The following is a 12,918-nucleotide window of genomic DNA, read 5'->3' as shown; positions in this document are numbered from 1 at the left end:
GCTGGGTTCCTGGGGTCCTGGGTTCCTGGGTCCCCATGGCCCATGTTCCTGGGTTCCTGGGCTGCTGGGTTCCTGGGGTCCTGGTTCCTGACAAGCAGCTCCAGCAGGCTGTGGTCCTCAGGAAGTGGTCATCTTCTTTTGATGCTGGATCAGTAACTGGATCAGTAACTGGATCAGTAACTGGATCAGTAACTGGATCAGTAACTGGACCTGGCTCTGCACGGCTCTGTTGTGTCTGAGGCGGCTCCTGCAGGTCCTCGCTGGATCTGCTGAGGCTGGCCTCACGCCGGCACGCTGGAGGTGAGGACAGTCCATTAGGCCAATTAGAGAGTGACCTCTGACCTGTGACCCCCCCCTCCCCCAGACACACACTGAGACACTGACCTCCCAGCATGCACCTTCAGTGGTGGAGGAGACTGAAGGAGAGTCAGGCTGGATCAAGTCCAGCTCCAGACTTCAGGGTCCTCCAGACTGCCACTGGCTGTGGACCTGGACCAGACCACTGGCTGTGGACCTGGACCAGACCACTGGCTGTGGACCTGGACCAGACCACTGGCTGTGGACCTGGACCAGACCACTGGCTGTGGACCTGGACCGGCAGGGCCGGCTCTAGGCATAGGCGAACTAGGCGGCCGCCTAGGGCGCCACGTCCCAAAGGGGGCGCCGCGGTCGTACAAGGGGCGCCACGACCCCCCCCCCCCCCCCCCCCCGCTCAACAAATGTCGGGACCGCTCGAAAAACACGCTCCCAATGGGCGCTCGTCTCGGGCTCGCCTAGGGCGCCTCTGAAGCCCGGGCCGGCCCTGTGGACCGGGATACAGTCAAGTCGGCATCAAGCCAAGTCGGCCTCGCGGGGGGGGGGGGGGGGGGGGGGGGGGGGGGGGGCTCTCAAGTGGCCGACTTGACTGTAAGCTGCTTACCAACTCGGCCAAAAGCCTCTTTTTTTTTAATTACGATGCGGCTGCGGCGTGACGATTTGCACAGTTTTTTGACGATCTGTTTGAACTGAGCGCTTAGCGGCTGTCTGGTCATGTGACCGGTCCCCAAGGCATTTTGGGAATCGTAGTGCAACGATGCCGACTGCAGCGCGACGATTTGCACAGTTTCTTCCTGCCGGCTGCGCCGCTTCTCCTCACGTAGCAGGCAGGACTGGAGGACAAACTGTGTGATGATGGAGACTGACAGGTTAGAGGTGGAGAATGGACCTGGAGCTTCATGTTTGACGTCTTGTTTGAACCGAGTAGCTTAGCTAGGAGCGAGCAGCACCAGCGGCTGTCTGGTCATGTGACCAGATCATGTGACCAGGCGGCGTTTGATTAAACCAGCCGCCTTTCATTAGAATTATAAAACTGTGCAAATCGTCGCGCCGCAGCCGTCATCAGCTCCAGGATCCGACTTGACTGTATCCCGGGGGCGGTGCCGAGTAGGCCAGGGCCGACTTAGATTGGTGCCGACCTGACTGTAATCCACCTGGACCAGACCACTGGCTGTGGACCTGGACCAGACCACTGGCTGTGGACCTGGACCAGACCACTGGCTGTGGACCTGGACCAGACCACTGGCTGTGGACCTGGACCAGACCACTGGCTGTGGACCTGGACCAGACCACTGACCGCTGCACACAGACCTGCTCATTCAGCCCCGGGCCTCGGTGGAGGGACAGAAACCCAAAACCCGAGAGATCCCAGCTTTCCCCGCCGAGGAGCTGCAAGCCGAGAGCAGGAGGAGTGACGGAGTGACGCTCACTCCAGCCTGTCAGAGTGAGCGCAACTTAATGAAGTGACAGAGGAGGTCTGGCTGCAGAGACAGCTGAGAGATGGGGGGGGGGGGGTTGAACACTTCAAGAATAACAGGGGGGGGCTGCAGCTGTGACTGCTTCCTCACTGAAGAGGCAACAGCTCGATCTGGATCCAAGCACATCATTAAAGCTGAAACACACACCCCAGGGGCCGCAGGCACCAGCCAGTCTGTTGCTCAAGTGCCCTGTGTGTGTGTGTGTGTGTGTGTGTGTGTGTGTGTGTGTGTGTGTGTGTGTGTGTGTGTGTGTGTGTGTGTGTGTGTGTGTGTGTGTGTGTGTGTGTGTGTGTGGAGCCACTTTGGACTTGTTCTGTTGTGAAATGGTCAACACATCTACAAGATTCCACGTTGATGGAGTTACTTCAACACACACACACACACACACACACACACACAGTGTAGCCCCTTTCCCACTGGCCTAAAACCCCGTTTAGACCCGCTGACCCCCGGCTCCTCCTGGCAGTGGGAAAGGGTTTCATCGGCATTTAGACCCGGGTCCCGGGTTTTTAGCGGGTCAGCTTTCTATCGGCTTTGGTGGGAGGGACACATCCGGGAACTTACATGATGACGTCGACAGCTACGTTAGCATGCTAGCTGTTGTTTGTGGACACAGCGAGAGATTTCCTTCAGGATGACCCAGCACTGCAGGACAGGAGACCAGAGAGCTGCTCCTGATCCAGGAAGAGGAGGTTCGTCCACAGCTAACGGGGACGGTGTTCCGCTGCAATGTTTACCTTCGTTGTGCTCCGTTGCGCTGATGATGTCATCAACGTGGGACACCATCAGCACAGGAAAACAGCCTGCAGGTGGTTCAGACCCGGGTCTGCAGGCAGTGGGACAGGGGTAAGAGTGTCTCAAACTGTCCTTCTGACCACTCAGAAGAAGACAGGAAGTGCTGCAGTTCCATCCTGCTGCACTGTGTCTGGGAGATCCTCTGAACTGCAGGAGACCTGGACCTGCTGACCCTGCTGGACCTGCTGGACCTGCTGGACCTGCTGGATCTGCTGGATCTGCTGGGCCTACTGGACCTGCTGGACCTGCTGGATCTGCTGGGCCTGCTGGATCTGCTGGGCCTACTGGATCTGCTGGGCCTGCTGGATCTGCTGGGCCTACTGGACCTGGGGATCCTCTGGTCTGACCCCTGACCTCACAGTCAGGTCCAGGAACTGGTCTTCTGATCCACTGATCCAGGATCAGCCGGAAAACCGTGGGAGGAACACAGCAGGCAGCAGCAGTCACATGACAGCCTCAGGAGAGAACCTTCAAAAACTCCTGGAAGGAAACTAACTGTCTGTCTTTTTCCTCTCCTCCAGCTCCGGGGGGGAGGTGTGTGTGTGTGTGTGTGTGTGTGTGTGTGTGTGTGTGTGTGTGTGTGTGTGTGTGTGTGTGTGTGTGTGTGTGTGCTTCATCCTCCTCATCACCGGTTTGACCGGAGCCGTTTCAAACTGGATCCTGGATCCTGGAACTCCTCTGATCCACACTCAGCCTTAACTTTCCCAGCTGGGAGCAGCAGGCGGCGCAGCGGGATTCAAACCATCGCCTAGCCACCTTGCTTCTCGGTGGAACAGCTCCTCCAGGGCTCCTGTCTCACATGCTCTTTGTTTTAAGAAGTCCACAGCATCTTCCTGCTTTAGGTTTGCTTCAGCTTCTGCTTTTATTTATTATATTTTACTATTTCTTTCTTTCTAGAAGGATTTTGGAGATATTTGATGCGATGTGACTCGAGTTTAGTGATGAATGTTTTAATCTGGTGGGAGCTGGCTCTTCGTCTATGAATTAATCTGTCTCATATAACCTATCATGATTTATAGTGTTTATTGGACTGAAATGCTGAGTTTTCACTGTGTTCTGAGTAAAGACTTCACCACAGTCAGGCTTCATCTGTAAGGCACTTTCACAGGAAAAAACAAACTAAAAGCTCATTACAGTAATAAAAATCAGTGTATAAAAAAACACACAGAAGCACACCTACACCATGATCACACACACACACACACACACACACACACACACACACACACACACACACACACACACACAGACACACACACCACATGCTCGTAAACACACACACTCCCACTCTCATCACATACATTCAGGCAGGGGAGAGTGGGTCCTGGAGGCAGACATGGAGAACAGGGAGAACATGGAGGGCTGCGGCCTCCAGGACCGACTCTGGACACCCCTGCATTAGGACATGGTGCATGATGGGAGAGTCCACCACTGAGGCCCCCCCCAAAAAAAAAAAATGTTAAAGCAGAAAAACAGTAAAAAGTTAATACAAAATCAGTAAGATGAGGTTAAAACGGTGAAAGTCGACAGTAAAACAGTCAATACAGTCCATGATGTCCACAGTGAGACGGACACTCGTCCTCCTCGAAGGCTGGAAGTGACCAGCAGCGCCATGCTGGAGGGCAAGGATTCATCATGGGGGGCGTGAAGCGGTGTGTGTGTGTGATGGATGGTGTTTGGGCTGGGGGAGGACCAGCCCGCTCTTGTTGTGTCTCCGGCGAGACGCTGTCTTGCTGTCTTGTTCCTACAGAGTCTGACGGCGATGAAACCTCACTCTCAACCATCCATCACGTGGCTCCATGTTTGAAACCAGAACTCAAATCATTTTGGTTTCTCGGCTTGAGGTGTGTTCTCAGTGACATAGCTGGGGGGGGGGTCACCCCAGGATCAGGTGACTCTGCTCCACTCTGGTCCACTTCTTCGGGGATTTAACCCTGCAGGTGGGACGATGTGGATGGAACCAGCAGGATCTACGAGCCCTGTAGCCGTTCCGCCTCGGCTGGTTCCTGGGTTCCACTGCTTTCCACCTGCTGTGGCTGCAGTGGTTTGGCCCTGTGACCCACCGCATGCCTCGTTCAGTTGCAGGAGAAAAACATCTGATCATTTGTCCTTAATGTTGGGTGTTGACCCTCCCCTAACAGCCAGACACACCTGAGAGAGAGCAGGGAGAGCTAAAGCACAGGGCTGCTCTGAACTAAAGAACCCTGAGGAGGTTCTGCTCCAGACTAAAGAACCCTGAGGAGGTTCTGCTCCAGGCTAAAGAACCCTGAGGAGGTTCTGCTCCAGACTAAAGAACCCTGAGGAGGTTCTGCTCCAGACTAAAGAACCCTGAGGAGGTTCTGCTCCAGACTAAAGAACCCTGAGGAGGTTCTGCTCCAGACTAAAGAACCCTGAGGAGGTTCTGCTCCAGACTAAAGAACCCTGAGGAGGTTCTGCTCCAGACTAAAGAACCCTGAGGAGGTTCTGCTCCAGACTAAAGAACCCTGAGGAGGTTCTGCTCCAGACTAAAGAACCCTGAGGAGGTTCTGCTCCAGACGTCCGCTGGAATAAAGAGAAAGTGATCAAAGCTCTGTCCTCATAGATAAACATCTGCTACTAGAGATCCTGGTGTGTGAATTATGGCTGTCAGGTGATCACACAGTTACTATAACAGATTACTGGACTTGTTATTAATTTACTTAGTTAACCACATATTCATCTCATATCAAATTTAGATCCCTGAATAAAGACTTTGAATTCCAGGACGTCAGAGAAGTGTAGAACAGGACTCATCAAATGAAGACACTGAGAAGAGAAGATCTGAAATCCACAGCCTCAGTCAGGCCGTCTGGTCCAGAACCCGGTCTCAGCCCCCTCAGGCAAATCCGATTACACTTTCAGTGTTTCATTAACGAAATTCAACAGTCCAGCACATCCCAGCTGACCAATCAGGCCTGGCGCTTTATTCAAAATGCAGTTCAAACATAGACAAAAAACTCAGAACAAAAACAAGACTGAGGCTCAAATAGGCCCTGAAGCAAACTCTGAAGTCAAAATGATGACTGCAGTATAACATGACTCCATAAGGCACCTCGCAGGTCACTATCACTGAGTTACCTTGCAGTTGTGCTGGAATTAATCTTACAATAATTTTTATAATGCATTAATTTCAGTTGCAATTAATTAATCTAATTAATGCGTTAACGTGACAGCCCAAGTTTAAATCCTTCATGTTTTGATGGAATAAGTGTCTGCTCCTCCAGGGTGAAGTCAGCTGCTCTGCATGGTTTCTGATTGATCACATCTGGAAGCATCCTGGTCTTCTGAAGCTTCCTCACTCAAACAGGACAGCTGTTATGCTCCATACATACATAAAGCTGTGCTTTGTCATTTTGTGCTCTGTCAGCTCAGCCTGGATCTCCTGGCGGCCTTGTGTTGGCCTACAGGCCACATGTTAGACACCCCTGTAAACAGTAAACACTGCTGTGCCAGGAAATTTAGAATGGTAAGGTTGACAGACTGATTAAATTGTCTCCAGTCAGCCTCCAGTCAGTCTCCAGTCAGTCTCCAGTCAGTCTCCAGTCAGTCAGTCTCCAGTCAGTCAGTCTCCAGTCAGTCTCCAGTCAGTCAGTCTCCAGTCAGTCTCCAGTCAGTCTCCAGTCAGTCTCCAGTCAGTCAGTCTCCAGTCAGTCAGTCTCCAGTCAGCCTCCAGTCAGTCTCCAGTCAGTCTCCAGTCAGTCTCCAGTCAGTCAGTCTCCAGTCAGTCTCCAGTCAGTCTCCAGTCAGTCTCCAGTCAGTCTCCAGTCAGTCTCCAGTCAGTCTCCAGTCAGTCTCCAGTCAGTCAGTCTCCAGTCAGTCTCCAGTCAGTCTCCAGTCAGTCTCCAGTCAGTCTCCAGTCAGTCAGTCTCCAGTCAGTCTCCAGTCAGTCTCCAGTCAGTCTCCAGTCAGTCAGTCTCCAGTCAGTCTCCAGTCAGTCTCCAGTCAGTCTCCAGTCAGTCTCCAGTCAGTCAGTCTCCAGTCAGTCTCCAGTCAGTCTCCAGTCAGTCTCCAGTCAGTCAGTCTCCAGTCAGTCAGTCTCCAGTCAGTCTCCAGTCAGTCTCCAGTCAGTCTCCAGTCAGTCTCCAGTCAGTCAGTCTCCAGTCAGTCTCCAGTCAGTCTCCAGTCAGTCTCCAGTCAGTCTCCAGTCAGTCAGTCTCCAGTCAGTCAGTCTCCAGTCAGTCAGTCTCCAGTCAGTCTCCAGTCAGTCTCCAGTCAGTCAGTCTCCAGTCAGTCAGTCTCCAGTCAGTCTCCAGTCAGTCTCCAGTCAGTCTCCAGTCAGTCAGTCTCCAGTCAGTCAGTCTCCAGTTAGTCTCCAGTCAGTCAGTCTCCAGTCAGTCAGTCTCCAGTCAGTCAGTCTCCAGTCAGTCTCCAGTCAGTCAGTCTCCAGTCAGTCAGTCTCCAGTCAGCCTCCAGTCAGTCTCCAGTCAGTCTCCAGTCAGTCAGTCTCCAGTTAGTCTCCAGTCAGTCTCCAGTCAGTCAGTCTCCAGTCAGTCAGTCTCCAGTCAGTCTCCAGTCAGTCTCCAGTCAGTCAGTCTCCAGTCAGTCTCCAGTCAGCCTCCAGTCAGTCTCCAGTCAGTCTCCAGTCAGTCAGTCTCCAGTCAGTCTCCAGTCAGTCTCCAGTCAGTCTCCAGTCAGTCAGTCTCCAGTCAGCCTCCAGTCAGCCTCCAGTCAGTCTCCAGTCAGCCTCCAGTCAGTCTCCAGTCAGTCAGTCTCCAGTCAGCCTCCAGTCAGCCTCCAGTCAGTCTCCAGTCAGTCAGTCTCCAGTCAGTCAGTCTCCAGTCAGTCTCCAGTCAGTCTCCAGTCAGTCAGTCTCCAGTCAGTCAGTCTCCAGTCAGTCTCCAGTCAGTCTCCAGTCAGTCTCCAGTCAGTCAGTCTCCAGTCAGTCTCCAGTCAGTCTCCAGTCAGTCTCCAGTCAGTCTCCAGTCAGTCTCCAGTCAGTCTCCAGTCAGTCTCCAGTCAGTCAGTCTCCAGTCAGTCTCCAGTCAGTCTCCAGTCAGTCTCCAGTCAGTCAGTCTCCAGTCAGTCTCCAGTCAGTCAGTCTCCAGTCAGTCTCCAGTCAGTCTCCAGTCAGTCTCCAGTCAGTCAGTCTCCAGTCAGTCTCCAGTCAGTCTCCAGTCAGTCTCCAGTCAGTCAGTCTCCAGTCAGTCAGTCTCCAGTCAGTCTCCAGTCAGTCTCCAGTCAGTCTCCAGTCAGTCAGTCTCCAGTCAGTCTCCAGTCAGTCTCCAGTCAGTCAGTCTCCAGTCAGTCTCCAGTCAGTCAGTCTCCAGTCAGTCAGTCTCCAGTCAGTCAGTCTCCAGTCAGTCAGTCTCCAGTCAGTCTCCAGTCAGTCTCCAGTCAGTCTCCAGTCAGTCTCCAGTCAGTCAGTCTCCAGTCAGTCAGTCTCCAGTCAGTCTCCAGTCAGTCTCCAGTCAGTCAGTCTCCAGTCAGTCTCCAGTCAGTCTCCAGTCAGTCAGTCTCCAGTCAGTCAGTCTCCAGTCAGTCTCCAGTCAGTCAGTCTCCAGTCAGTCAGTCTCCAGTCAGTCTCCAGTCAGTCAGTCTCCAGTCAGTCAGTCTCCAGTCAGTCTCCAGTCAGTCAGTCTCCAGTCAGTCAGTCTCCAGTCAGTCTCCAGTCAGTCTCCAGTCAGTCTCCAGTCAGTCAGTCTCCAGTCAGTCAGTCTCCAGTCAGTCTCCAGTCAGTCAGTCTCCAGTCAGTCTCCAGTCAGTCTCCAGTCAGTCTCCAGTCAGTCAGTCTCCAGTCAGTCAGTCTCCAGTCAGTCTCAAGTCAGTCAGTCTCCAGTCAGTCAGTCTCCAGTCAGTCAGTCTCCAGTCAGTCTCCAGTCAGTCAGCCTCCAGTCAGTCAGCCTCCAGTCGGTCTCCAGTCAGTCTCCAGTCAGTCAGTCTCCAGTCAGTCAGTCTCCAGTCAGTCTCTAGTCAGTCTCCAGTCAGTCAGCCTCCAGTCAGTCTCCAGTCAGTCTCCAGTCAGTCTCCAGTCAGTCAGTCTCCAGTCAGTCTCCAGTCAGTCAGTCTCCAGTCAGTCTCCAGTCAGTCAGTCTCCAGTCAGTCTCCAGTCAGTCTCCAGTCAGTCTCCAGTCAGTCAGTCTCCAGTCAGTCAGTCTCCAGTCAGTCTCCAGTCAGTCTCCAGTCAGTCAGTCTCCAGTCAGTCAGTCTCCAGTCAGTCTCCAGTCAGTCAGTCTCCAGTCAGTCTCCAGTCAGTCTCCAGTCAGTCTCCAGTCAGTCAGTCTCCAGTCAGTCAGCCTCCAGTCAGTCTCCAGTCAGTCTCCAGTCAGTCAGTCTCCAGTCAGTCTCCAGTCAGTCTCCAGTCAGTCTCCAGTCAGTCTCCAGTCAGTCAGTCTCCAGTCAGTCAGTCTCCAGTCAGTCTCCAGTCAGTCAGTCTCCAGTCAGTCAGTCTCCAGTCAGTCTCCAGTCAGTCTCCAGTCAGTCAGTCTCCAGTCAGTCTCCAGTCAGTCTCCAGTCAGTCTCCAGTCAGTCTCCAGTCAGCCTCCAGTCAGTCTCCAGTCAGTCTCCAGTCAGTCTCCAGTCAGTCTCCAGTCAGCCTCCAGTCAGTCTCCAGTCAGTCAGTCTCCAGTCAGTCTCCAGTCAGTCTCCAGTCAGTCTCCAGTCAGTCTCCAGTCAGTCTCCAGTCAGCCTCCAGTCAGTCTCCAGTCAGTCAGTCTCCAGTCAGTCAGTCTCCAGTCAGTCAGTCTCCAGTCAGTCTCCAGTCAGTCAGTCTCCAGTCAGTCTCCAGTCAGTCTCCAGTCAGTCTCCAGTCAGTCAGTCTCCAGTCAGTCTCCAGTCAGTCTCCAGTCAGTCAGTCTCCAGTCAGTCTCCAGTCAGTCTCCAGTCAGTCAGTCTCCAGTCAGTCTCCAGTCAGTCTCCAGTCAGTCAGTCTCCAGTCAGTCTCCAGTCAGTCAGTCTCCAGTCAGTCAGTCTCCAGTCAGTCTCCAGTCAGTGTCTGATCCATGTCAATGCGGATCTTCGTCTCTGAAGTTCACACAGCATCCCTCAGCAGAACCCCGTCAGAGGCCACTGTGAGAACATGCTTCTTCATCTGGGAGTTTCTCCGGCGCTCGCAGATCTCAGTCAAGCATCCAGTTTCCTCCCTGTTCCTTCATATAGCCAGCAACCCTCCCATCAGCCACTCAGAGGTCAACGACCCCTGACCTGACCAGCAACACGCCTTAAAAGGGAAACTCTGAGAGAAGCTGTGTGTTGTGCTGCTCTCTCTTCTGCTTTATTCCCACTCCGACTGAAACCTCCTCTTCCTGAACAGGTTGGCTGCTCTCTTTCTGTTTCCATGAAAATGTTTTCTGCTCCACCTGAAGCCGCAGGAAGCTGCCAGACAGACTCCATCAGCAGCTGGAGTTCCCCGTCAGCTCCACCCTGCTCTCTGCTATACGTCAGTCCAGCCGCCACGGCGCTGAGGCTGGACTGCCTCCGCCGTGTCTTCACGTCTTTGACCCATTTCTTTCCTTTCACTCGTTCGTTTCCTGGCTGTTTTCCATCAATCACTCCAGAGTGGAACTTTCTGGAAGTCCTTCACAATCACATGATAAGTGCAGTGATAGTGCGCCGTCAGTCACCCGTATGAAGGAAAACAACGTCCTCTGACCCCGCAAGTTCACCAAACTGCCAGAGTGGGGTGGTGGTGGTGGTGGTGGTGGTGGTGGGGGGGGGGGGGGGGGGGGGGGGGTGCTCTGGTCCAGGTCAGGTACCGTCTGTGGGGGCTGCTTCCTAAGGTGGAAGAATCTGGGCTGAACCACCGTGCTTATCAGTGAGTCCAGTTCAGAATCTGCGTCCATCTTAAAGCTAGCTTTAAACCTTCAGGACCCGGTTTTCATCCAGGAGGAGCTTCAGCTGAGAGTGGATCACCTTCTCCAAGATTTTAGAAATAACAGGCAGCCTGAAGATGGGCCTAAAACTGGACAGGATGGACTGGTCCAAGCCAGGGTTCTTCAGGAGCGGCTGCACCACCTCAGGGTCCAGCTCCATGTGACAACAGCAGACGATAAGAACCAGCAGCCAGCCTGCAGAAGACATCTGTAAAGTAGTGGCTGGGAGGTGCATGTGGTTGGGGGGTGGGGTTGGTGTGAAACAGCATTAACCAGTGTGTGTTCTGGGTGAAAGCGGCTGGTTTCTTCCTGGTGTCCCTCCACTGTGTTCATTACTGGTCCACATTCAGACCAAGTCTATGTTCATTAAAGTTTCATTCTGCCGGCTGACCAATGGAAACCATGCGAAGCTGTGAAGAATGGAAGCTTTAAGCCTGGGCTACAGTAATTAAGTCCCAGTGGCTTTGGGGGCCGCTCCTTTAATTCCTCGTTAATTGTTGCAGTTTGTGTTGGACCGAGCCGAACGCGGCAGCTTGTTTGTTCAGCCATTGGTTCGCGGACAGTAAACGGAGCCGGGGAGCGGAATAACACGTCGTCTCATTAAAAGCGCATTCCGTTTCTCCTCCCGCGGTAACAAATGAACGCGGGGCCGCGCCATCACTCTCAGCATGAATTAATAATGACCCCCTCCACCAGAACGCACGTGCAGTCCGCACCAAGCTCTGTCTTCACGCTGATTCATAAAGTGTAATTTCCCCCATTAGGCCCGTTTATGAACGCGGTGGTGCGCAGAGATGAGGGATTCCTCCTGCTCTGTGGCGTTTCAGGAGTTCAGTTCCTGTGCGCGACGAGAGGAAACGCTGGAAAAAAAGAAATATAAAGAAAGGAAAAACACACGGTTCAGCCGCGGGCTCCCTCCGGTATATTCTGGGTTCGATTCCGTCTCTTGGTCTAAACTCGCCTTCCTGCGAAGGAGCGTCTGGAAATACGTAGATGGAAAGTGTCCACGTGTGATGTGAGGGACAGAAAATCACTGTTTCAAAAATCCACAATCTATTAATAAGATGTTTCGGGGAGAAAAGCAGAAGCTCGAGCAGACTCCGTGGGCGCACGGGGCCCCGGGTCTGCGTCAAGACGCACCGAAAAACCCGCTTCTCGGTTCAGTTACTGATGATTCTAACGTGACCGTGAGAGGCCTGACGGTTTAACCGCGTGAGAGTTTCTTACAGCGTAACCGGAGTAATAATCCTCATCTGGAAACAGTCTGATCGGTTCATGTTGAGAAAACACACATCAACAGAGCAGCGCGCGCCTCATCCAGTCATACAGAGGCTCGATCAGCCGGACACACCGCAGCATGAACAAAACACCGACACACACTGACACGAGGGACATCCGGGACGGCCTGGACCCGGAGACAGAGACACAGCCAGGCAGCAGAGCACGCCTTTTACTATGTTCACAGTTGTAACAATATTCACGATGTTCACAATGTTCGCCGTTTTAATAATATTCACAGTTTTCAGTTTTAACAATATTAAAATATTCTTAATACCAATAACAACAATATTCTAATATTTCGAATTTTATTCAAACAATATTAACAATATCAACAACAGCTTTATTATACTATTCAAACAATATTCACAATATTTTAGTATTGTTAATGTTTAAACGCTATTAAAATATTCACAACATTAACTATATGAATAACAGCAGTACTCAAAGCTGCTCTCTGGAAACACAACAAACAGTGTCTTCATATCAAATCACTTATAATCACATCAGTTCTAATTCTAACTGACCGAGGTTTGATTCTGGAGCGGAACCCCGGGTTCTACTGCTGTCTGCATGCAGGGCCGCTCCCTGCCAGCAGGGGGCGCTTCAGCAGCTTCCAGCTCCGAGGTGAGCAGAGACGTTTTCGTCAGAGATCCAGCAGCTGGAACTTCCTGCAGGAGGAAGGTGAGGTTTAGTTCTGAGCCTTCTAGTTCCTTCAGCTGCTGCTGCTGCAACCAGACTCATCACTCCATCACTCCATCACTCCATCACTCCAGACTCATCACTCCATCACTCCATCACTCCAGACTCATCACTCCATCACTCCCAGACTCATCACTCCATCACTCCATCACTCCATCACTCCAGACTCATCACTCCATCACTCCCAGACTCATCACTCTATCACTCCATCACTCCAGACTCATCACTCCATCACTCCCAGACTCATCACTCTATCACTCCATCACTCCAGACTCATCACTCCATCACTCCCAGACTCATCGCTCTATCACTCCATCACTCCAGACTCATCACTCCATCACTCCAGACTCATCACTCCATCACTCCAGACTTATCACTCCATCACTCCCAGATTCATCACTCCATCACTCCCAGAATCATCACTCCCAGGCTCCATCACTCCATCACTCCCAGATTCATCACTCCATCACTCCCAGACTCATCACTCCATCACTCCCAGATTCATCACTGTATCACTCCATCAC

Source organism: Salarias fasciatus, chromosome 13, assembly GCF_902148845.1.
Source record: "Salarias fasciatus chromosome 13, fSalaFa1.1, whole genome shotgun sequence".
Classification (NCBI taxonomy): domain Eukaryota; kingdom Metazoa; phylum Chordata; class Actinopteri; order Blenniiformes; family Blenniidae; genus Salarias; species Salarias fasciatus.
This window is presented reverse-complemented; position numbering follows the sequence as displayed.